General features: G+C 48.3%; 1 long non-coding RNA gene and 1 other non-coding gene across 2 annotated transcripts in view; both read left to right on the top strand.

Moving 5' to 3' along the window:
• The first annotated feature begins 1,457 nt into the window (after positions 1–1,457).
• The window catches only part of LOC116966853, a 35,140-nt gene continuing 10,142 nt past the window's right edge, over positions 1,458–26,455 (top strand). Inside the window, exons 1-2 of the long non-coding RNA XR_004410077.1 lie at positions 1,458–2,049; positions 24,378–24,506. This is a non-coding gene — a long non-coding RNA (uncharacterized LOC116966853). The remainder of the gene's footprint in view (positions 2,050–24,377; positions 24,507–26,455) is intronic.
• Positions 24,045–24,240, top strand: LOC116967168. Its single transcript, XR_004410172.1, has one exon. It is a non-coding gene; the product is annotated as a U2 spliceosomal RNA (small nuclear RNA).

Below are 26,455 nucleotides of genomic sequence, written 5' to 3'. Positions count from 1 at the left end.
TCTGGTCACCCTACAGAGTAGTAGAGGGGAGAGGAGGAGGGGGTGAGGGACAGGAAGGGGGAGAGCGATGGGGGGGAGGGGGAGTGATGATGGGGAAGTGGGATGGGGGAAGTGTAAGGGAGGGAGTGAGGGGAAGGGTGTGAGGTGAGGGGGGAGGTGGGAGTGTAAGGGAGGGAGTGAGCGGGGGGGGTGAGGGGGAGTAATGTAGAGGGAGATGGGGGAGTGCGGGTGTGATGGGGAATTATGGGGGGGGGGAGTGAGGGGGTAATTCTGGTCACTCCCCCCCCCCCCCCCCCGGCTACAGGGGCCGTTCCGGCGGGAAACGAAACGTCCGTCGACGACCCGCTCCCGCGCCGCCCAAACATCGCGAGAAGTGAAGACGTGCCTCGTGGGAATGGCGCCGGTTAAAGGGTGAAGTCATGACCAGCTGCATCTCTATGTGGTGCGGCGGCTGTACAGCTGCGGACTGGAAGTGCCTTCAGAGAGTGGTGAGGACAGCGGAAAAAATCATTGGGACTTCTCTTCCTTCCATCATGGACATTGGTTACAAATGCTGTCTGACAAGAGCTAAGGGCATTACCAGAGCCCCCACACACCCACAATATGGACTGTTTACACTGCTGAACTCTGGGAGGAGGTACCGCAGCATGAAGAGCGGGATAACCAGGTTCTGCAACAGCTTCATCCCCCAGGCCATAAGACTATTGAACTCACAATCAAACCGATGCCAGAAATTTCTTATACATTGCCACTTTAAAAAACTTTCCTACGTCCCAAAATGCAACACCTCACATTTCTCTGTTTGTGGGCAATGCCAGCAAAGGTGACATTTACTAAGCTCGGTTGGTTAGAACAAGGGGTCACAGTTTAAGGATAAGGGGGAAGTCTTTTAGGACCGAGATGAGAAAAAAAAATTGGGTCACACAGAGAGTGGTGAATCTCTGGAATGCTCTGCCACAGAAGGTAGTTGAGGCCAGTTCATTGGTTATATTTAAGAGGGAGTTAGATGTGGCCCTTGTGGCTAAGGGGATCAGGGGGTATGGAGAGAAGGCAGGTATGGGATACTGAGTTGGATGATCAGCCATGATCATATTGAATGGCGGTGCAGGCTCGAAGGGCCGAATGGCCTACTCCTGCACCTATTTTCTATGTTTCTATATCTATTTTACAGATCTATGTACATGAAGCACTTTTTATGGACACACTAAGCACTTTTACTGATCGCTTGATATAAATGTTATATTCTGCTGCTACTTTGAAGAGTCAATGCAACGAAATTTCGTTCAATGTGCACTGTGTCTATGTGTATACCTGATGACAATTAAAGTTAATCAATCAATCAATCAAAGCCGGACTGGTCCCCGTCACGTGCCGGGGGAGCAGCTGGGGCGGCGGTTGGCGGTTGGCGGTTGGCGGGGGAGGCAGCTGCCCTCTCCGCACCGGGCTCGCTCGCTCGCGCACGCGCACACTGTGGGCCAGGGAGGGGCGGGGCTGCAGCTGCATCTCACACACACTGTCTGCGAAGCTGCTGCTGCCTCAGCTGCAATGTTGCATCAGTGCCTCTGGACAAGTGTTTGGGCAGCAAAACCCGTCCCTCACGCTTGGTTCAGAGGGACGGAGTTGTGGCTCCTCTCACTGTTTAAGGAGTGAGGTTGAAGCCAGTGATGGAAGTGCAGACACAGACACGCGGCTCTGAGTTAGTGTGGGCTTGATGCTGCACAGAATGCAGCCGCTCTCAAACTGTCCCTGCAGCAGCAACGTGAGGCCGATGGGCTTTGGACAAATGGCAGTGGCCACATCCCAGGAGTTTAAAATCTTTCATCATTTTACCCCAATCTTCACACGTGACCACTGCTTTGTTTTACAAGTGGCCACAACCTATACGTGTTGGCTTCAATGAGCTGACAGGAACTTCAACTTGGGGAAGAGAGAAAGCGGGAGAGAGCGAGAGAGACTTCACTGAGGACCGTGATGTGCGCGGTGCCGGGACCCTCGAGTTGTCCACACCAGCCGTCGCCGACAGCACACAATGATGTACACAAGCGTGAGGTTTGTGCCTTTATCTGTACTTTACTGGATTTTGCTGTAGTAAAGATAGTTGTTTGTAGCCCAGAATGTTATTTCCTTATTCATTAATCCCGATCCTCGAAACCTGTTTTTATTGCATCACAGATTGTAAGTTTATGTTGGAGCAGCAGCCATTAATTCCAAACAAGAACCAACATTCAGAATTTTTGTTCTCATGTACATTGGAAACTATAATCATTTTGGAATTTAAAGGACAGCTTTGCCAACAAAGACAATTGGGTGTTTATTGACCTACAGCAAACCCGTAATCTTCAGCTGAAGATATTTCACACTGCTGTAATAGAGATGAAGGAATATCCAGACCAGACTGATTTGTCACTTGGCACATCAAGAATGGTCATGGGCATAAAAACAAAATGCTGGAGTAACCCAGCAGGTCAGGCAGCATCTCTGGAGGAAAGGAATAGGTGGCGTCTCGGGTCAGAACCCCGAGGGTATCATCGGTATAAACCAGTATAGAATAGAATAGTTTCTTTATTGTCATTGTAACATGAACCATGTACAACGAAATTGTTAATTGTCAGCCAGTCAGTGCACCATTCAAACATTTCTAAAAGCTAACGATACATACAAGGTAAAATATTTAAAAAGATAAACAACTAAAATAAATATCATAAAAATAGCACGCATAAACACCCAGCCCTACATCCTCCTGTCGATTTCATGTATGTATGTATCGCCCCTGCGTTCCTTGGCGGCTACATTTAGTGCCTTTATAGCAGTGGGGTAAAAACTGTTTTTAAGTCTGTTTGTCTTTGTCCTTGTAGATCTGTACCGTCTGCCTGACGGTAACAGTTCAAACAAGGAGTGTCCGGGGTGGGAAATGTCCTTTATAATACTCTGGGATTTTTTGATGCAGCGGGAACTGTGTAAGTCCTCCAAGGTAAGGAGAGGGCATCCGACAATCCTCTGGGCGTTGTCAATGGCCCTCTGGAGCGCTTTCCTCTGAGCCGCTGTGCAGCTGGTGTACCATACGCATACACAGTATGTTAGGAGGCTCTCAATGGAGCACCGATAAAAGGACAGCAGCAGTCTCTGAGTGATGTTATTCTTCCTGAGCACCCTCAGGAAGTGCAGTCTCTGCTGGACCTTTTTCAGCAGCGCAGAGGTGTTCACGCTCCACGTCAGGTCCTCCTCAATATGTATTCCCAGGAAGCGGAAATCCGCCACCCTCTCCACACAGTCCCCTCTGATAACTAATGGTACCATGTCCGTTTTATTCTTCCTGAAGTCTATTATTATCTCCTTGGTCTTTAAGGTGTTAAGGAGCAGGTTATTTTCTCCACACCACACTGTCAGCTGCTCCACCTCATCCCGGTAGGCGTACTCGTCCCCCCCGGAGATGAGTCCCACCACCGTAGTGTCATCCGCAAATTTGACAATGGTGTTGCTGTGGTGGGCGGGGATGCAGTCATGTGTGTAGATGGTGTAGAGCAGGGGGCTCAGCACGCAGCCCTGTGGAGAGCCGGTACTGAGGCTGAGGGCCGTGGATGTGTGATGGCCCACTCTGACTCTCTGGCTGCGACCCGACAGGAAGCTATTTATCCATATGCAGGTGGAGTGTGGAAGTCCCAAGTCCCCCAGTTTGTCCACCAGTTTGTGGGGAAGGATGGTATTAAAGGCAGAGCTGTAGTCCACAAAGAGCATCCGCACGTAGCTCCCCTGCTGCTCCAGGTGGGACAGTGCAGCATGGAGAGCTGTGGCTACAGCGTCCTCTGTAGATCTATTCGCTCTGTACGCAAACTGGTGGGGGTCAAAGCTTCGGGGCAGGAGTGATGTGATGTGACCCCGGACCAGTTTTTCAAAACACTTCATCACCACTGGTGTGAGTGCGACTGGCCGGTAGTCGTTGAGGCTGGAAATGTGGGGTTTTTTGGGCAAGGGGACTATGGTTGCGGACTTCAGACAGGGTGGAACAGTGGACTGGGCCAGAGACTGGTTGAAAATCCTCGTACAGACTCCAGCCAGCTGGTCAGCGCAGTCCTTCGGCACGCGTCCAGAGACGCCGTCGGGTCCAGTAGCCTTCCTTGGATTGATGGCCCGCAGCGTGCGCCTCACCTCATGCTCCTCTATCTTGAGGGTTAGGCTGCTGTGGACCATGTGGTGTGATGTGGCTGTCTCGGGTGGCTCCACTTCAAAGCGAGCAAAGAAGAGGTTCAGCTCCTCTGCCAACGAGGCGTCTGCAGTGCCTTCCGACACACATGGCCATGGGGATATTTGTATGCCTGTCAATAATTGGGGTATTTGTGTACTCAGAGAGTCAGCCCTCACAACAGTAATGTGTGTAAGAAGGGACTGCAGATGCTGGTTTAAACCGAGGATAGACACAAAAAGCTGGAGTAACTCAGCGGGACAGGCAGCATCTCTGGAGAGAAGGTAGGGGTGACGTTACGGACCCTTCTTCAGATTGGGAAGCTTTTAGACCTGCCTTTGAATCACTGTCCCAGTAATGGAGTTTGAATAATCAGAGGTGTCTTGGCAGCTACAATATGTCCCCATTGTGATTCTGCAAAGTGCCTTTCCTCGTGCTCCACTGGGTAGATCCGATCATGTAATGCTGCTGCTCATCCCCGCATACAAACAAAAACTGAAATCCATCAAGCCCAAAACAATAACCGTTAAGTCCTGGTCAGAGGATGTCATCGAAACGTTAAGGGGATGTTTTGAATGTACTGACTGGGACCTCTTCCTCGACGTATCCGGCAACAACATCGACGTGGACACTGACGTGGTGACGTCATACGTCCGCTACTGTGAAGAACTGTGCGTCCCCTACAAAACTGTCACAATACCCAGCAATGGTAAACCCTGGTTCAACAAGCACATACAACTTCTTCGCAAAAATAAAAATGCAGCCTACACCAACGGTAACAAGGTTCAGTATAAATCAGCAAAATATGAACTCAGGTCTGCAATTCGGAAAGCAAAATTAGCTTATTCAAACAAATTGGAACAACAACTCAAAACCCACAATTCAAGAGAAGTCTGGAAACATCTACAGAAGATGACGGACTACAAAAAACGTCCTGTTCCCATCCCAGACGAGGATCCGGATTTACCGGAAAAACTGAACACTTTTTATGCACGCTTTGATAATGCCACCCCGCTATCCATGCCTCCCCCCCCCACCTAACTCAGCACCATTCACCATCTCTGAGGAGGTGGTTAGGGCGGCCTTCAAAAATCTTAATAAAAGAAAAGCGGCAGGGCCTGACAACCTCAGCCCCGCTGCTCTCAACCACTGTGCAGCTCAGCTGGCCCCTGTGTTCACCTCCATCTTTAACACCTCCCTCAGCCAATGTAGAGTCCCGCAGTGTTTTAAATCATCCATTATCATCCCTGTGCCCAAGTCCTCCAAGGTGAGCTGCCTGAACGATTATAGACCTGTGGCATTAACATCAGTCGCCATGAAGGCCTTTGAGCACATAGTCCTCACCCATCTGAAAACTCACACTGCCCCCATCATGGACCCTTTCCAATTTGCATATAGTGCCAACCGGTCTGTTGAGGATGCTATCAACTTAGCTCTTCACTATTCCCTTCATCATCTGGAATCACCGAACACCTATGCACGCATCCTGTTTATAGATTTTAGCTCGGCCTTTAATACTATACACCCGATTAAACTCTACAATAAAATGTTGGACATGAGCATTCACCCAGCCATGTGCCATTGGATTCTACACTTTCTAACAAACAGACAGCAAAGAGTCAAGGTGGGTGAAAAACTCTCCAGCCCTTTGACTCTCAACATAGGAGCCCCCCAAGGGTGCGTTCTGTCACCCCAGCTCTTCTCACTTTACACCAACAACCTCACATCCCAATGCAGCTCAGTTAAAATTTTAAATATGCAGACGACACAACAATAATTGGCCTTATCTCAGACAACAAAGAATCACAATACCATCTAACAGTCGATAGCGCAGTCAAATGGTGCGCAGACAACAACCTCCAGCTTAATACTTCAAAAACCTTAGAAATCATCATAGATTTCAGACGCAATCAAAACCACAAACCCTCGGTCCATGTCAACTCTCACCCCATAACCTCCACGAACTCATTTAAGTTTCTAGGCACCTATATCTCCAATAATCTAAAATGGCACATCAATGCAGACCACGTCATCAAGAAAGGTCAACAACGCCTATATTTCCTCAGACAGCTCAAAAAGTTCAGAGTCGATAAACACCGCCTGCTCCGTTTCTATCAATCAATCATTGAAAGCATCATCACCTCCTCAATCACAGTCTGGTACGGTAACACCGATAGTCACTCACTACACAGAATACAACGCATTGTCTCCAAGGCCTCCAGGATCATCAACTCCCCCCTCCCCTCAATCCATTCCAGTTATCTCCAACGTACCTCAAAACGGGCAAAAAAGATCATCTCGGACCACTCCCATCCAGCAAATCACCTTTTTCAGTCTCTCCCTTCAGGGAGGCGCCTCAGGTCACTTGCTACTAAAACCACCCGCTTTAAAAACAGTTTCTTCCCCTCAGCAATAAGAACTCTCAATTCCGTCCAATAATCAGACAATAATATGACTTTTGATGTATACAGTGTCTTGTCTATGGTCTTTGTTTGTTCTTTTGCACTATGTATTGTTGGTGAGATTTGTGATGTGGTATGGATGCACTTTATTACGGTGATCTGTGTTATTAGTGGTATGTAACAAAAGCAGTGTACCATCATGTACCGAACCCAAATACCACCAACCCTGGTTGCGTGGCAATTAAAGATTCTATTCTATTCAATTCTTACTTGTCTGCACTCAAAAAGTTAAATCTCAGTAGATAGTACCTGGGGAGGGGGTGGTTTGGGTGGGAAGGGACGAGTTGACCAGGGAATTTCAGAGGGAAAGGTCTCTGTGGAAAGTAGAAAGGGGAGGAGGTGGGAAGCTGTGGCCAGTAGTGGGATCCCGTTCATTGTTTATTGTTGTCTCTGTGTTTAAAGCCAATATAAACTCGTACTTTGAGTTTGGGAGATTCTACCGAGAGGGTCTTCATTAGAATGTGTTTCTCTTTAACATCAACCAGCTTCAGCCACTGAGTGACCCCGTTCAAAGGGCACAACAGTAGCTGATTAGTTAAATTTCTTCAGCAGTATTTGAAACTCAATGCCACGTGGTTAAGATTTTTTGTTCCAAAAATAATTGATTCATTTGAGGGAGAGCAGGAACATTGGAGAGGTGAAAGATACCCAGAGAGATGAACTTTAAATAGTGTAAGTAGTTTTGCTAAACAGCTTTGTGTTGTGGGGGTACACAAAAATACAGGAGAAACTCAGCGGGTGAAGCAGCATCTATAGGGGGGTTACACGTAAGGTCACTGGGTCATAGACGATGCACGGAGCCGCTCAATCCATCCGGAGGACATCTGTAACTTCCGGTATATGTTATTAATGCAAGAAACGCGTACTTTCCTACCTGTTAAAAACCGCCAAAATGTTGCATTTTTGCGCTGTAAAAAATTGTGTAAGTCGGGGTAAGTGTGAGAGACATGTACCCAACTTCAGAATTCCAAAAGTGAAGCGAAATGAAGGTAAAGAGAAGCGAGAACTGAAGGGACAACAGCAGCTAAAGTGCTTGGCGAACATTGGCTGTGCAGATATCGGAATTGAAAATATTGGGAATTATCGCGTTTGCTCACTGCATTTCACCAACAGTAAGGCATTATTTGTGTTTTTTCTTGATTCCTTTGGTATCCAAAAAGTCTCAGAAGTGATAAATCTGGCTGTAAATTTTTCTTCAGATGCGTTTTCATTTTTAAAACCCACTTGAGAACAATGGACGTTTTAAAAATTTTACAGCCAGATTTATCACTTCTGAAACTTTTTAGATGCCAAAGGAATCAAGAAAAAACACAAATAATGCCTTAGTTGATGAAATGCAGTGAGCAAACGGCCAATGTCCGCTAAGCACTCTGGCTGTTGTTGTCCCTTCAGCTCTCGCTTCTATCTACTGTCATTTCTCCTCACTTTTGGAATTCTGAAGTAGGCTAAATGTCTCACACACTTATCCCGATTTCCATAATTATTTACAGCGCAAATATTGTCAATTTCGGCGGGTTTTAACGGGCCCGCTACGCTGGAAACAATGGTAAGTGCTTACCTGCAGTTCATCGCGTGTACTCCACTTGGAGTAGCGTAGCAACAGTACGGGTCATGTGTCGTGACCCTACTGCCGTGAAACCTCCCTATGGCGCGAAGGAAACCCTCTCCACAAGTCCAAGAAATGCCGCCAAATTATTTAAAATTCTTTTTAAATACTTATTTATTATTTTACTAATAAGTGTACATATGTGTCAATGGTTGTCGTGTTTGTATTTTTTTAACCGGAGGAGATGTAATGGAATTTCGTTGCACAGTATTGTGCAATGACAATAAACGTATTCATTCATTCGAAATGGGCGACGTATCGGGCCGAAACTCTCGGGACTCTGTGAAACGGATGTCAACCGATTCAACCATTTGACCAATCAGCATTAAATTAGTATATCTTCAATAAGCCTGCAATTCTAATCTACATACAAAAGTTAGCTATGTTTATAAAACTAGCTGTTCTTCTTGGTCAAAACACAAGGTTAAATCAAGCACTGAGCTAGTCTCGAATGAAAAGTTTATCTTATCTGGACCACTCGTGACCCATGATTTACTGGGTGCTTCTAATTGAGCCCAAGCATTTTCCCAAACATCAAACTGTTTCTAAGCCAGCAGCTTGTGGGCACGTGGTGGAGAAGTTAGCAGACAACTCAATCTTTGCTGTAAAGCCTCTTTGGTTAACCCTTACAGGGGGCGGGATGCAGGGTGCTTGTGGGATGAAGTGTTTCAGTCATGAGAATATACTGGAGAGGCTCAGCTTGATTTCTTGCAGCAAGGTGGCAGATGGTGATGTACAACTCTGACTCTAATTCATCCACGAGGTGTGGGTTTAAATACAGTACATTGAAGTTTTAACATTCGGACGTCACTTTCTTCCACACTATGACCCTGTTTAGTGCTCGCCATTGTATTGCTCACTACGTTCCGCACAGTTTGTTTCTCTCCTGTCTGACCCCCTGTTCCGGTTCCCATTCCCTGCCCAACTTGTTGAAACCCTCTCCACAAGTATGAGCAAAGCCGTCCTTCGAGGACCTTGATCCCAGCTCCCAGTGTTAAGGTGTAACGTACCCAACTTGTACAGATCTCGCCTGTGCCAGAAACATTACAAAGTCTCAGAAACCCAACACTCAGCTCCTGCACCATCTACAGCCATTCATTCAGTTGCCCTGCCCTCCTCTATCCAGACACGTTGGCGAGCAGCACTGGTACCATCCATGCAATATCATCTTTACAGTTTATCATAGAGTCAAGCAGCACAGAAATGGCCCTTTGGTCCTGGATAAAGTGGATGTGGCGAGGATGTTTCCACTAGTGGGAGGGTCAGGATCAGAGGCCAGAGCCTCAGAATAAAAGGATGTACCTTTAGAAAGGAGATGAGAAGGAATTTCTTTAGTCAGAGGGTGGTGAATCTGTGGAATTCATTGCCACAGGTGGCTGTGGTAGCCATCAATGGATATTTTTAAATGCTGAGATTGACAGATTCATGATTAGTACGGGTATCAGAGGTTATGGGGCAAAGGCAAGAGAATGGGATTGAGAGGGAAAGATAGATCGGCCATGATTGAATGGTGGAGTAGACGTGATGGGCCGAATGGCCTAATTCTACTCCTAGAACATGTCCATGCCAACCAAGATGCCCCATCTAAGCTGCTTCCATTCCCCTGAGTTTTGCCCATTCTCTAAATCTTTCTTTATGTATACACCTGTCCAAATGTCTTTTTAACCAGTTGCTGCTCATTAAAACACATTTCCTTGCTCGGTAACTGCTGCCTGCATGGACTGGTGATGCCTTTCTACCTCTGTCATTGGAGCGTGATCTTTGGCCGTTCGCCCCCTGCTGCCAACCAGCGACATCCTGACCCTCCCACCAGAGACGTGACCTGTCATCCAGATATCACCTCCTCAGCTGTCACTAGTTCTCACCTCTCTGCCTCCCCTGATGTGCATCTGAGCTGTTGCCGGACATCCCTGCAGAGCTTTGAAGAGCCATGGCCGCTGGGCCACTGCTGTACTGCCACCCTTGCGGTAACATTAAAAATCGTCTTCCCCTGTTGTTTGAGCTCAGATGCTCAAGGGTGATTTATGAATGCCAAACGAACTGAGTTTAGTTTAGAGATACAGCCCGGAAACACGCCCTTCAACCCATCATGTCCGCATCGCCCAGGAAACTATGGCCTTCAACCACAAAGATCATCAACATTCCTTCACTTCCTAGCAACAATCCCTTTTTATACCCCTTGCTGATTTAGACCCAGTCTACCCTGAAGGATTATTTCTTCATATTTATGTCCTCCCCCTATTTGACATCCCAAATAACATCACCCTGGAATTGGGATTAATGTTCTGCCCCAACCTTTCACCGATGTATATCCTGCTGTAGAATTGGACAACCTTCCTCACCATCCACAATCCCATTAATGTTTGTATTCTGAATCCATACGACCAAGTCACTGAATCCCGTGCGTCTTAATCTTCTGGATCAGCCTACCATGGGGAATTTATCACTAAAATCCATGTAGACAACATCCACCGCTTACTCAAACAAACTCAATCTGGTTAGTAACGCTGTCCTTGCATATTAGTGTTCTCGACACTGATCTCACTGTCCTCAAGGTTCTTGGTGAATACAGAGACAAAGTACTCGTTTAGTACCTCGCCTTCATCCCTAGACTCCAAGCACAAATTCCATACTTTATCTAATGTCTCCTTTCACTCTCGCTCTGCCTGACCACTCTTCCCCACTGTGTCTCATGGCCAAGCCTTGTGCCACAGACCTGACTCTCACTGTTGCAGCCATTTGTTCACCTCCCTGCATCTGTCACTTCTGCCACCAATCCCTTCCCCACTTAACTCCTTCTACCAATCAATTCTACTTCACCCGGATCCAGCTCTGGCAGCTTTTGCCTGCCCCTCCCTCTCTCCCCTCTACAGTGACTATTTCCCCTCTACTCTTCCAGTCCAGATGAAGGGTCTTGACCTGAAACCTCCCTCTACCGATGCTGTTTGACCCACTGAGTAGGAATGAACAACGTATAGTCCAGAGGGTGAACGCACTGGGGGAAAGGAGATGGAGTGTTGGGCTGAATGGCCTACATTAACCTTCATTCATTCAACAGAAAGCGACATGGGATCCTACAAATGGCACTCCACATGGGAAGTAGATAGGGAGAAAGCAGAGTCTTTTTCCCAGGGTAAGGGAATCAAAAACCAGAGGATGTAAGTTTAAGGTGAGAGGGAAAAATATTGAACAGGAATCTGAGGGGTAACTTTTTCACACAGTTAGAAACATAGAAACATAGAAATTAGGTGCAGGAGTAGGCCATTCGGCCCTTCGAGCCTGCACCGCCATTCAATATGATCATGGCTGATCATCCAACTCAGTATCCCGTACCTGCCTTCTCTCCATACCCTCTGATCCCCTTAGCCACAAGGGCCACATCTAACTCCCTCTTAAATATAGCCAATGAACTGGCCTCGACTACCCTCTGTGGCAGGGAGTTCCAGAGATTCACCACTCTCTGTGTGAAAAAAGTTCTTCTCATCTCGGTTTTAAAGGATTTCCCCCTTATCCTTAAGCTGTGACCCCTTGTCCTGGACTTCCCCAACATCGGGAGCAATCTTCCTGCATCTAGCCTGTCCAACCCCTTAAGAATTTTGTAAGTTTCTATAAGATCCCCTCTCAATCTCCTAAATTCTAGAGAGTATAAACCAAGTCTATCCAGTCTTTCTTCATAAGACAGTCCTGACATCCCAGGAATCAGTCTGGTGAACCTTCTCTGCACTCCCTCTATGGCAATAATGTCCTTCCTCAGATTTGGAGACCAAAACTGTACGCAATACTCCAGGTGTGGTCTCACCAAGACCCTGTACAACTGCAGTAGAACCTCCCTGCTCCTATACTCAAATCCTTTTGCTATGAAAGCTAACATACCATTCGCTTTCTTCACTGCCTGCTGCACCTGCATGCCCACTTTCAATGACTGGTGTACCATGACACCCAGGTCTCGCTGCATCTCCCCTTTTCCTAGTCGGCCACCATTTAGATAATAGTCTGCTTTCCTGTTTTTGCCACCAAAATGGATAACCTCACATTTATCCACATTATACTGCATCTGCCAAACATTTGCCCACTCACCCAGCCTATCCAAGTCACCTTGCAGTCTCCTAGCATCCTCCTCACAGCTAACACTGCCCCCCAGCTTAGTGTCATCCGCAAACTTGGAGATATTGCCTTCAATTCCCTCATCCAGATCATTAATATATATTGTAAATAGCTGGGGTCCCAGCACTGAGCCTTGCGGTACCCCACTAGTCACTGCCTGCCATTGTGAAAAGGACCCGTTTACTCCTACTCTTTGCTTCCTGTTTGCCAGCCAGTTCTCTATCCACATCAATACTGAACCCCCATTGCCGTGTGCTTTAAGTTTGTAAACTAATCTCTTATGTGGGACCTTGTCGAAAGCCTTCTGGAAGTCCAGATACACCACATCCACTGGTTCTCCCCTATCCACGCTACTAGTTACATCCTCGAAAAATTCTATAAGATTCGTCAGACATGATTTACCTTTTGTAAATCCATGCTGACTTTGTCCAATGATTTCACCACTTTCCAAATGTGCTGCTATCCCATCTTTAATAACTGACTCTAGCAGTTTCCCCACTACCGATGTTAGACTAACTGGTCTGTAATTCCCCAGTTTTCTCTCTCCCTCCCTTCTTAAAAAGTGGGGTTACGTTTGCTACCCGCCAATCCTCAGGAACTACTCCAGAATCTAAAGAGTTTTGAAAGATTATTACTAATGCATCCACTATTTCTGGAGCTACTTCCTTAAGTACTCTGGGATGCAGCCTATCTGGCCCTGGGGATTTATCGGCCTTTAATCCATTTAATTTACCCAACACCACTTCCCGGCTAACCTGGATTTCACTCAATTCCTCCAACTCCTTTGACCCGCGGTCCCCTGCTATTTTCGGCAGATTATTTATGTCTTCCTTAGTGAAGACGGAACCAAAGTAGTTATTCAATTGGTCCGCCATATCCTTGTTCCCCATGATCAACTCACCCGTTTCTGACTGCAAGGGACCTACATTTGTTTTAACTAATCTCTTTCTTTTCACATATCTATAAAAACTTTTGCAGTCAGTTTTTATGTTCCCTGCCAGTTTTCTTTCATAATCTATTTTTCCTTTCCTAATTAAGCCCTTTGTCCTCCTCTGCTGGTCTCTGAATTTCTCCCAGTCCTCCGGTATGCTGCTTTTTCTGGCTAATTTGTACGCATCATCCTTCGCTTTGATACTATCCCTGATTTCCCTTGTTATCCACGGATGCACTACCTTCCCTGATTTATTCTTTTGCCAAACTGGGATGAACAATTTTTGTAGTTCATCCATGCAGTCTTTAAATGTCTTCCATTGCATATCCACCGTCAACCCTTTTAGAATTAATTGCCAGTCAATCTTGGCCAATTCACGTCTCATACCCTCAAAGTTACCTTTCTTTAAGTTCAGAACCATTGTTTCTGAATTAACAATGTCACTCTCCATCCTAATGAAGAACTCAACCATATTATGGTCACTCTTGCCCAAGGGGGCACGTACAACAAGACTGCTAACTAACCCTTCCTCATTACTCAATACCCAGTCTAAAATAGCCTGCTCTCTCGTTGGTTCCTCTACATGTTGATTTAGATAACTATCCCGCATACATTCCAAAAAATCCTCTTCCTCAGCACCCCAGCCAATTTGATTCACCCAATCTATATGTAGATTGAAGTCACCCATTATAACGGTTTTGCCTTTGTCGCACGCATTTCTAATTTCCTGTTTGATACCATCTCCAACTTCACTACTACTGTTAGGTGGCCTGTACACAACACCCACCAGCGTTTTCTGCCCCTTAGTGTTTCGCAGCTCTACCCATACCGATTCCACATCCTGCAAACTAATGTCCTTCCTTTCCATTGCGTTAATCTCCTCTCTAATCAGCAACGCTACCCCACCTCCTTTTCCTTTCTCTCTATCCCTCCTGAATATTGAATATCCCTGGATGTTCAGCTCCCAGCCTTGGTCACCCTGGAGCCATGTCTCCGTGATCCCAACTATATCATAGTCATTAATAGCTATCTGCACATTCAACTCATCCACCTTATTACGAATGCTCCTTGCATTGAGACACAAAGCCTTCAGGCTTGTTTTTACAACACTCTTACCCCTTATACAATTTTGTTGAAAAGTGGCCCTTTTTGATTTTTGCCCTGGATTTTCCGGCCTGCCACTTTTACTTTTCACCTTGCTACCTATTGCTTCTACCCTCATTTTACACCCCTCTGTCTCTACGCTCACACATTTAAGAAACCCTTTCCCTTTAACTCCATCCTCCACTAGCCCATTCGACACCCCACCCCCCTTATTCAGTTTAAAACCACCCGTGTAGCAGTGGCAAACCTGCCTGCCAGAATGCTGGTCCCACACCTGTTAAGATGCAATCCGTCCCTTTTGTACAGTTCCCCCTTACCCCAAAACAGATCCCAGTGATCTAAGAATCTAAATCCCTGCCCCTCGCACCAGTTCCTCAGCCACACGTTCAGGTCCCGTATCTCCCTGTTCCTGCTCTCGCCAGCACGAGGAACTGGAAGCAAACCGGAGATAACAACCCTGGAGGTCCTGCTTTTCAGTATTTTTCCGAGCTCTCTAAAGTCACGCTGCAGAATATTCATCCCCTTCTTTCCGACATCGTTTGTGCCGACATGCACTACCACTTCCGGATGTTCACCTTCGCCCTTGAGGATTTTCTGCACTCTGTCCGTGACATCCTGGATCCTGGCACCAGGAAGGCAGCACACCATCCTCGCATCCCGTCTGTTGCCGCAGAAACCCCTGTCCGTACCTCTCACAATGGAGTCTCCCACTACAATGGCGTTGCCTGCCTTAGGCCTTTTTGGTTTTGGCTCTGTTGGGTGTATGGAACGAGCTAGTTGGGTGTATGGAACGAGCTAGTTGCCAGAGGAGGTAGTTGAGGCTGGGACTATGACACCATTTAAAATATATTTGGATAGTTACATGGATAGGAAATGTTTAGATGGATATGGGCCAAACATGGGCAGGTGGGACTAGCTTAGATGAGACATCTTGGTCGGTATGTAGGAGTTGGGCTGAAGGGCCTGTTCCGGTACTGCATGCCTCTATGCACTGACAACATGCACATTGTTCTCTGTCCCCAGTCTTTCTCAGATGATGTTGCCAATGTGGTTTACCGGCTGAAGAATGCAAAGAATCCAGCCCGTAACCCAAAATCATCCGGCCCGCAGACATATTTTGCGTCAAATTTTTTTTTTTGCTACCTGAGAACTGCAATCAGACCTGGGGCAAGCGAGTCGACCTGGGCGCTACAGCCAGTCTAGGCTTCACAGGCTTAAGCCTGGGGCCTTGAGATATAGGGGGGGGGGCCTTGCAGAGGCGGATTCACCATTAGGCCTTGCTGAAGCCTATGCTGTCGAAATGTAGGGTGCCTCCGGCCAAGGCAGGCCACCTGCCGTTCAACTGGGCTCTCTCTCTCTTTCTCTCTCTCTTTTTTTTTTTCTCCCCCTCCCCCATGCGGGTCTCCGCTCGCTCCTCATCTGCCGGCACGGCCGCCCACCTTGCAGATGCGGACTGGTACGGCCAGCACATCCTCCCCCCTGAACATGCGCACAACCACGGCCAGCACATCATCGGCCGCCCTGCGCATGCGCACTGCCACACCAACTGGTCGGCGCTGGCCACTTTCTCCCACGCTTTGAATTGTGGGAGATCTGGCTGCCATTGTTGTCCGGTTGCCACCTCGCCGCGACCGCTGAAAACCAACGCACAATCACTCCATCACCCTGGAACTGGAGTAACTCCCTGGAGTAACTCTTGCTTCTGGTTTCCTGGTCCTCCAAAAATATTCTAAATGGAATTTAAACTGGAGGTGGTGGAGGGCTGAACAATAACAGCCTATTGCATTTTATCTGTTTATTTATTTGTATAAATATGGTCTATGGTATATAAACACACTGAACTTTTATCTCCTCTTCTGTATTATGTTTACATATTCTGTTGTGCTGCAGCAAGCAAGAATTTCATTGTCCTATCTGGGACACATGACAATAAAACTCTTGACTTGGACTTAAGCAAAAAAGGGATCTTGGGGAAAAAAGAGCTACCTTAAATTTAGTTGCGTCTGGTTGGGTAACTATGGTAGGGTGAAGACTATTCCATGCTTTAATTGTGCGGGGGAACTCCATGGAGCAATCAGCAACTCTGGAAAGAAGAAATTAGGTGACGTTTCGGGTAGAGACACTTCTTTAGACTCCCTCTGGTTTTAGTGTTTTTATTTTAATTTAAAGATAGAGCGTGGAAACAGGCTCTTCGGCCCACCGAGTCCACGCCGATCACCCGTACACTAGTTCTATCCCACACATTAGCGGAGTAAGTCAAGACGGAGCGAGACACACACACACACACACACACACACACACACACACACACACACACACACACACACACACACACACACACACACACAAACATACACACACTTTCCCTCCTGGGATAAATAAAGTTCTATCGTATAGTATTGTGTGTGTAGGAAGGAACTGCAGATGCTGGTTTAAACTGAAGATAGACACAAAAAGCTGGAGTAACTCAATAGATCAGACAGAATCTCTGGACAAAAGGAAAATATTACATTTTGGGTTGGGTCTGAAATAAGTTCCTGCACACCTTTGGAATGTGGAAAGGAAACAAGAGCACCTGGAGAAAACCCATGCGATCAAAGGGAAAAGGAGTCTGAAGAAGGGTTTCGGCCCGAAACGTCGCCTATTTCCTTCGCTCCATAGATGCTGCTGCACCCGCTGAGTTCCTCCAGCAATTTTGTGTACCTAGGAGCAAACTCCATCCAGACAACACCCATATTCAGGATCAATATCGGGTCTCTGGCACTTTTAGGCAGCAACTTTATGGCCAATGTACTGCCCCATAGTCTTGAACTGAATTAAAACATACAGTAGCTGTAAAGGGGGACATTGGAGATATGTCAGAAAATTGATATTTTCATTTTTTTAGTAACCAAAGTTATCAACGTATTATTTTTTTGTGTGTTGGAAAACAAAATATAGTGGCACAGCTGGTAGGCTTGCTGACTCACACACCAGAGATCTGTGTTCGATCCTGTCCTCGGGCACTGTCTGTGTTGAATTTGCACATTCTCCCTGCAAGCGTGTGGGTTTCCTCCCACATCCCAAAGACGCATTGGCTTTGTAGGTTCACTTGTCTCTGTAAAATTGAGTGGGTGAGGAAAGTGGGATAACAGATCTTATGTGAATGGGTAGACAAAAATGCTGGAGAAACTCAGCAGGTGAGGCAGCATCTATGGAGCGAAGGAAATGGGCGACGTTTCGGGTCGAGACCCTTCTTCAGACTGATGTGAGGGTGTGCGGGGGTCGGGAAGAAGAAAGGAAGAGGCGGAGGCAGTGTGCTGAGGGAGAGCTGGGAAGGGGAGGAGAAAGCAGGGACTACCTGAAATTTAAAAAGTCAATGTTCATACCGCTGGGGTGTAAACTGCCCAAGCAAAATATGAGGTGCTGCTTCTCCAATTTACGGTGGGCCTCACTCTGGCCATGGAGGAGGCCCAGGACAGAAAGATTGGATTCGGAATGGGAGGGGGAGTTGAAGTGTTGAGCCACTGGGGGGTCAGGTTGTTTATTGCGAACTGAGTGGAGGTATTGTGCGAAGCGATCGCCAAGCCTGCGCTTGGTCTCACCGAGGTTGATCATACGCTGAATAATCCAACCACATTTTTGTTTGGAAGTGGAAAGAAATAATAGAAATTGCATTCATTGCAACGTGTAAAAAGAGTTGAGATACCGTATTATAATTTTGCTGCATGTCATTGTGGTATCTATCATGTCTTGATTGGTGAATATGTTTAGTTTGTGACTTTATTTGAAGCAGAAATAATATGCGAGTGCTTCATTGAACATAATTCCGACTGGTAACTACGCATTTTGTCCGAGCACATTATCGCATGCGTCATGAAAGCCGTCTTAAATGACCACCTAAACTGTCATTTAGCAACTTAAAAAGCTGCCAAGGTTGCCCGGCTGACAACAGAGAAAAAGGTGAGAGCCCTGCAAGGTGTATAATATTTTGAACACTGTCATAGGCCTTTCTTACATATGCTGTCACAACGCACTGTAGTCTCTAAACAACCCTTCAGTAATTTTCCTTGCCCTCCATTTTAGAATAATAGTGTTTTAAGACGATAACTCGACTAGCACTGGCAATAAATAAATAAATAAAAAGCGCAGCTTTCCAGTCCCTTATCTCATTGGCCACACTCGGCTGCAAATCGGTGTCAATCTGGTGGGCCATCTTCCTCTAATTGTGGGGGTGCTGGATTGGGAGGGGCCTCACAAGTGGAACAGCTTAGGGCCTCTCTTCATCTAAATCCGTCCCTGCAGGAACTGCAGCCAGTCCTGGGACAAGCGAGCCAACCTGGGTGCCACAGCCATACCTGGGGCATGTAGGCGACCTGGGAACTGCAGCCCAGTCCCTGGGCAAACGAGCTGACCTGGGAACTGCAGCCAATCCCTGGAGCAAGCGAGCTGACCTGGGCGCTACAGCCAGACCTGCCAGCCGACCTGAGCGCAACAACTAGTCCCGGGGCACGCAGGCGATCTGGGACTGGCTGCAGCGCCTGGGTCACAAAACATGGAGGAGACAAGTCCCCCTACAACTTTCCCAACATTGACTGGAATCATCTTTTAAGTTTATTACAGGTTTTAAGAACAACTAATACATTCTAAGGAAATGTTAATTAACAAAAAACAATACATAAAACAGTTATCAAAGCAAAACATTAGGATTAGACATTATTGGTCTGAAGAAGTCTCGACCGGAAACGTCACACATTCCTTCTCTCCAGAGATGCTGCCTGTCTCGCTGAGTTACTCCAGCATTTTGTGTCTATCTTGGTATTAACTAAAATATGATGTCCTTGAACCTTGATGCACGCAAGCCCCTGTGGTTCCCAGCGGTACCAGGAAGCAGCCAAAGTGCACGTGGTCAACGTGTGCTCCCACTCCAGGGACACCTGGGCATGGACAGAAGCCCGGAGGAGTGGCAAACTGCCGGCTCAGGCAGTCCCTTGGCTGCCCACCGCCATCACACACAAATGGCCAACTGGGATTGCCATTGCTGAGGCTTGTATGAGGGCGAATGATCATAGATACAGCACGGAAAGAGGCCCTTTGGCCCACCTAGTCTGCACCCACCAGCGATCCCCGTACATTAACACTATCTACACACACTAGGGACAATTTTACATTCATACCAAGCCAATTAACCTACAAACTTGTACATTTCTGGAGTGTGGGAGGAAACTGAAGATCTCGGAGAAAACCCACGAAGTCACGGGGAGAACGTACAAACAGCACCCGTATTCAGGATCAAACCTGCAACTATGGTGCTGCGCCACCGTGCTGCTCTGTTTAGGAAGTTTAAAGATAGTCGTGGAGAAGGAGGGAGTATTAAAGCAATTGTTAGGAATGAGCATTTAAAATGGAGGGGGTGCTTTGAGGTTTACACGTGATGCAGGAGAGAACATAAAGAAATGAGGAGGATTAAGACGGCATGAAATGGCCTTGGCAAGATTAAGCAGAGAAAGAGTAGGTTCCTTAAGGGCACAAACTGGAAATCTGTGTAGAAACATAGAAACATAGAAAATAGGTGCAGGAGTAGGCCATTCGGCCCTTTGAGCCTGCACCGCCATTCAATATGATCATGGCTGATTATCCAACTCAGTATCCTGTACCTGCCTTCTCTCCATACCCCCTGATATATTTAGCCACAAGGGCAACATCTAACTCCCTCTTAAATATAGCCAATGAACTGGCCTCAACTACCTTCTGTGTGTAGAGCCAGATCAGCAGGATCCACAATTATTACTTGCAACTGATATTCCCCAATGGGAGGGAAGTGGAGGATGGAGAGCTGGGAAGGGCTGCGCTGATATCCTCTAACATGTCTGCATCTGGAGCTCTATTAGAAGGAGCTGGAGGAACGCAACGGGTCAGGCAGCATCAGAGGAGGGAATGGACAGGCGATGTTTCAGGTCAGAGCCGTTTGGTTTTGAGATACAGCCTGGAAACAGGCCCTTCGGCCCTCCAAGTCTACACTATCGATCATAGATACAAAATGCTGGAGTAACTCAGCGGGACAGGCAGCATCTCTGGAGAGAAAGAATGGGTGACATTTCAGGTCGAGACCCTTCTTCAGACTGATTCACACCGGTTCTATGTTATTCCACATTCTAATCCACTCTCTGCACACTAGGGGCAATTTTACTCGACTATTTAACCTACAAACCCATATATCTTTGGGATGTGGGAGGTAACTGGAACATCCTGAGAAATCTACCTCACTCACAGAGAGAATGTACAAACTCCACAGAGATAGCGTCGGAGGTCGGGGTCGATCTTGGGCCTCTGACACTGTGAGGCAGCAGCTCTACCAGCTGCACCACACTTCTTCAGACCTGAACCGACCGTCTGTCTAGTCCCTGCTGCTTGAACCACTAACTTCCTCTTGTTTTGTCTTGAACCACTAACTTCCTCTAGCGCTTTGTGTTTTGCTCAAGATTCCACAGCTGCAGTGTCTTATGTCTCCATTACACCAACACTTGGTCTTGATAAAGACACTAGGAACTGCTGCTGCTAGAATCTTACGAGAACAGAAAGTGATGGAGGAACTCAGCAGTACAGGCAGCATCTATGCAGGTAATGGACAGAGCGCAGAGGATTATTGGGACACAGCTACCAACCTTGGAGGGCATCCACCACACACGGTGCCTCAGGAAGGCCGTCAGCATCCATAGAGACTCCTCACACCCTTGTAATGGACAGTTCGAACTACTTCCCTCCGGCAGATGTTACAAGGCCTTCTACGCCCGAACCTCCAGACTCAGGAACAGCTTCATTCCCAGAGCTATCTGAACCGGCCCCCATCCCACCTGGACTGTCTCCCTCAGATGGTCACGTCGCACATTGGTTGGAAGCTGCATACCAAATCTCGTGGAAGTTAAATGTGAAGCTGTTGACCCCAGAGAACGTTGAGGAGCTAAAGAGGGACTACGCACGTTGGAGAACGGTGAGGCCCCTCTTTGACTCCCCGACACTCTGGTGGGAAGCAACCAAGGAGAACATTAAGAGGTTCTTCATAGCCAAAGGGGTTCAGAGAGCAAGACAGAGTCAGAGGGAATTGTGCCAACTCCAGACAGAATTGCAACAACTGCTCCTTCTGCAGTCGAGGGGGGTGGATGTGAGGGAGGAACTTAGAGAGGTGAAGGACCGGCAAGCTCGGCTCTTTACCTCTGAATCCTCCAAGATCATCTTCCGATCCAGGGTCCGCCATGTGGAGCAGGATGAGACGTGCTCACGTTTCTTCTTCCATAAGGTTCACAGGGGGAGCTCTGTGATCAACAGCCTTAGGGAGGAGGACGGCTCGGTAGCATCCTCGCAGACAGACATGATGAGGGTCTGCAAATCCTTTTACTCGGAATTGTACGACCAAAAGGCTACAGACAGCACCGCCTCCCAGAACTTCCTGTCCTCTATCACGGAGGTCTTGGAGGACAGCAAGCAGGAGAGTCTGGACCAACCACTGACCCTAGAGGAGCTGACTGGCTCCATCCGCTCCTTTGACTCGAGTAAAACTCCCGGAAGCGATGGCTTACCGGCCGAGTTGTATTCGGCTCTGTGGGACTGGGTGGGCCCGGACCTGCTGGAAGTGTACAACGACATGCTTCTAGCCGGCAGCATGTCAGACTCCATGAGGAAGGGCAGCATCACCCTAATCTACAAGCAGAAGGGGGAGATGAAAGATATAAAGAATTGGAGACCCATAACATTGTTGAATGTAGACTACAAGATCCTGTCTAAGGCCATCGCCAACCGGGTCAAGTCTGCTCTGGGACGGGTGATCCACCCGGACCAAACCTGTGCTGTACCTGGCAGGAAAATCTCAGACAGCCTAGCGCTGCTGAGAGATACCATCGCCTACGTGCAGGACAGACGGGTGGATGCCTGCCTAGTCTGCTTGGACCAGGAGAAGGCCTTCGACAGGATATCGCACACGTACATGAGGGACGTGCTCTCCAAAATGGGTTTTGGGGAGGGAATCCGAAATTGGATCAAACTGCTCTACACCAACATCCGTAGTGCAGTCCAAATCAATGGGTGGGAATCAGACAGTTTCCCTGTAAGGTCTGGAGTCAGGCAGGGTTGCCCTCTCTCTCCTGTCTTGTTTGTCTGCTGTATTGAACCTTTTGCCGAGTCCATCAGGAAGGATGCGAGCATAAGAGGAGTGACATTGCCAGGCAGTGGGGGCATCCAGGTCAAGACCTCCCTGTACATGGACGATGTCGCCGTCTTCTGCTCGGATCCAAGGTCGGTCCGCAGATTGATCAGCATCTGTGACCAGTTTGAGTCGGCCACGGGAGCCAGGGTGAACCGCAGGAAGAGCGAGGCCATGCTCTTTGGCAACTGGCCCGACCGATCTTCCATCCCCTTCACCATCAAGCCTGACTTTTTGAAGGTGCTGGGGATCTGGTTCGGGGGGGCTGAGTCGAGTAACAAGAATTGGCTGGAGCGGATAGCCAAGGTGGGGAGGAAGCTGGAGCTGTGGAGGCAACGCTCCCTCTCCATAACCGGGAAAAATTTGGTCATCAGGTGTGAGGTGCTCTCGGGTCTGCTGTACTTGGCACAAGTGTGGCCTGTCCCTCCCTCCTACGCCACGGGGATCACCCGGGCCGTCTTCCAGTTCATCTGGGGGTCGAGGATGGACCGGGTACGACGGGTCACCATGTACAAGTCGGCAGACAACGGGGGTAAAAGCGTGCCCAACGTCGCCCTCATCCTGATGGCCACCTTTGTGTGTGGCTGCATCAGGCGGAGTGTAGAGCCAAGGCACGTGGGCACTAAGTGCCACTACCTGCTGAGGTTCTACCTGTCCCCGGTGTTGCGAAGGATGGGCCTGGCGCAGATGCCACGCAATGTACCAGTCAGCTGGACATTGCCGCCCCATCTGACGTCTGTTGAAAGGTTCTTCCGGACCAACACCTTTGACCACAAGTCCATCGGGCAGTGGTCAGCACGGAATGTCCTGCAGGCACTGCAGGGAAAGGACTCGATGGATCCGGTGGCGTGGTTCCCAGAGCAGACTGCCCAGCTTGTCTGGCAAAATGCCTCATCGCCAGAACTGACCAACAAGCACCAAGACCTGGCTTGGCTGGCGGTGAGGGGAGCCCTCTCAGTTAGATCCTACCTGCACCGTCGGAACCTCACTACCAGCGCACGCTGCCCCCGGGGACGGTTGCTATGGAGAGGAGACGGTTGCCCACCTCTTTGCAGAGTGTGGATTTGCAAAACGAAGTCTGGAGAGGTATGAAAGGGTCCCTGGAACGATTTATCCCGAACAGCTCCGTCACAGAGGACTCTGTGATTTACGGACTGTTCCCAGGGACACATTCAGAGACTGACATCGAGTGCTGCTGGAGGGTCATCAACTCGGTGAAAGACGCTCTTTGGTCTGCCCGAGCGTTGCTCACCACCCAGCAGAGCGAGATGTCCGTCAGGGAATGTTGCCGACTGGCCCACTGCAGACTGCAGGAGTACGTGCTAAGGGACTCGCTGAAGCTTGGTGCAGCCAACGCCAAGGCTTGGTGGGGGAGGGCCACAGTCTAGGGTTTTGGTGAAATTTGACAAATGTAAAAAAATTGTACTGGAAAAAATTTGTTTAGTCTCAGATGAATTTTGTTTGAATGGTTCAGAAATTGTATATATTTTCCAATTGAATAAAGTATGTTTTGAAATTAAAAAAATCTGTTCTTATCAGTTTAATATCTGATACGTCCCTTATCTAGGGACCATATATTGAATTGATTTTGGAACAGGGAGATGGAATAGGGGCTTGCTCCGTCCACTCCACGCATCGACCCAGTATTGCAGTGTCTCTGGGAACGGTGCACCTCCCTTTTTGGAGATTTTCAAAGTTCAAAAGAAAAGACAAAACTTCCTCTTCGCGCTTGCATAAAAGCTGCGTGTCTGCCTGCTGCCCTCTCACTCTGCGCATGTGTGTGTGTGTGTGTTGACGGGACCATTGAAGTAAAGGAAAAAGAGGAGGATGCCGCTCGCATTTCAACCCAAATGCAACTGAAACTTCCAGGAAGGAGAAAAAAAATGTTCAAAGTCACAATTGCCGGCTCTGCCAATCAAGTCGTCATAGCGAGCACCGCTAAGGTATGACTCTCTGGCGGGGGCAGGGGTGAATTTAGCGCCTTCACACGAGTGAGCGGCTGCAGGGAGAGCCCTGGCTTGGTCAATGTGGCGGACCCGTCCCCCCGACAGAAGCCCTGGCCGCACGTTCTGGGAGCGGGGATGGGAGGGCGGCCAGCACACTGCGCTGTCGGCTGTGTATTGGCAAGGCTGCCTGCGGCGGTGGGATGACTGGCTCTGGAGGGTGGCCGGGCTTGCACCGTCGCCAGTGTGGGTCATGACAAGGCCGGCCGCCTTTGTGGATTTGTCACGAGCCAGGTTTAAGGCTGAGGAGGAGAGGCAGCAAGCAGCTGGCTGGCTGGTGAAGGGGAAAGGCAAGGCCATGTGAGCAGGAGCAGAGTTTTGTGCTGGAGGCGACTTTTGCAAGTGGCTCTGAGAAGCCTCTCACGAGTCTGCAAGAAGTCTTCAGGAATTAATTGGAAAGCTAAAGAAAGGAGAGGGGAAGAAAGCAATCCATGATCGGGCTACGGAACCCGGGTTCCTGTGCCCAGTGGAGATGTGGTTCTGTTGTTTAAGGATAAGGGGGAAATCTTTTAGGACCGAGATAAGGAAAACATTTTTCACACAGAGAGTGGTGAATCTCTGGAATTCTCTGCCACAGAAGGTAGTTGAGGCCATTGACTATATTTAAGAGGGAGTTAGATTTGGCCCTTGTGGCTTATGGAGAGAAACATAGAAATTAGGTGCAGGAGTAGGCCATTCGGCCCTTCGAGCCTGCACCGCCATTCAATATGATCATGGCTGATCATCCAACTCAGTATCCCGTACCTGCCTTCTCTCCATACCCTCTGATCCCCTTAGCCACAAGGGCCACATCTAACTCCCTCTTAAATATAGCCAATGAACTGGCCTCGACTACCCTCTGTGGCAGAGAGTTCCAGAGATTCACCACTCTCTGTGTGAAAAAAGTTCTTCTCATCTCGGTTTTAAAGGATTTCCCCCTTATCCTTAAGCTGTGACCCCTTGTCCTGGACTTCCCCAACATCGGGAGCAATCTTCCTGCATCTAGCCTGTCCAACCCCTGTGAGACCAAGCGTAGGTTGGGCGACCGTTTCGCCGAACACCTCCGCTCAGTCCGCAATAACCTACCTGACCTCCCGGTGGCTCAGCACTTCAACTCCCCCTCCCATTCCCAATCCGACCTCTCTGTCCTGGGTCTCCTCCATTGCCAGAGTGAGCAACAGCGGAAATTGGAGGAACAGCACCTCATATTCCGTCTGGGATCCTTGCGTCCTTATGGGATCAACATTGAATTCCCCCAATTTGGCTAGCCTGTGCTGTCTCCTCCCCTTCCTTCACCCTCTAGCTGTCTCCTCCCACCCTCCCATCCGCCCGCCCTCGGGCTCCTCCTCCTCCCCCCTTTTTCCTTCTTTCTTTCCCCACCCCCCATCAGTCTGAAGAAGGGTTTCGGCCCGAAACGTCGCCTATTTCCTTCGCTCCATAGATGCTGCTGCACCCGCTGAGTTTCCCCAGCAATTTTGTGTACCCTTAAGAATGTTGTAAGTTTCTATAAGATCCCCTCTCAATCTCCTAAATTCTAGAGAGTATAAACCAAGTCTATCCAGTCTTTCTTCATAAGACAGTCCTGACATCCCAGGAATCAGTCTGGTGAACCTTCTCTGCACTCCCTCTATGGCAATAATGTCCTTCCTCAGATTTGGAGACCAAAACTGTACGCAATACTCCAGGTGTGGTCTCACCAAGACCCTGTACAACTGCAGTAGAACCTCCCTGCTCCTATACTCATCCTTTTGCTATGAAAGCTAACATACCATTCGCTTTCTTCACTGCCTGCTGCACCTGCATGCCCACTTTCAATGACTGGTGTACCATGACACCCAGGTCTCGCTGCATCTCCCCTTTTCCTAGTCGGCCACCATTTAGATAATAGTCAGAGAAGGCAGGTACAGTAT

Source organism: Amblyraja radiata, chromosome 38 (genome assembly GCF_010909765.2).
Source record: "Amblyraja radiata isolate CabotCenter1 chromosome 38, sAmbRad1.1.pri, whole genome shotgun sequence".
In the NCBI taxonomy this organism is placed as follows: domain Eukaryota; kingdom Metazoa; phylum Chordata; class Chondrichthyes; order Rajiformes; family Rajidae; genus Amblyraja; species Amblyraja radiata.
Note: the sequence above shows the minus strand (reverse complement) of the source record. Positions and strands in the feature narration are given on the sequence as shown.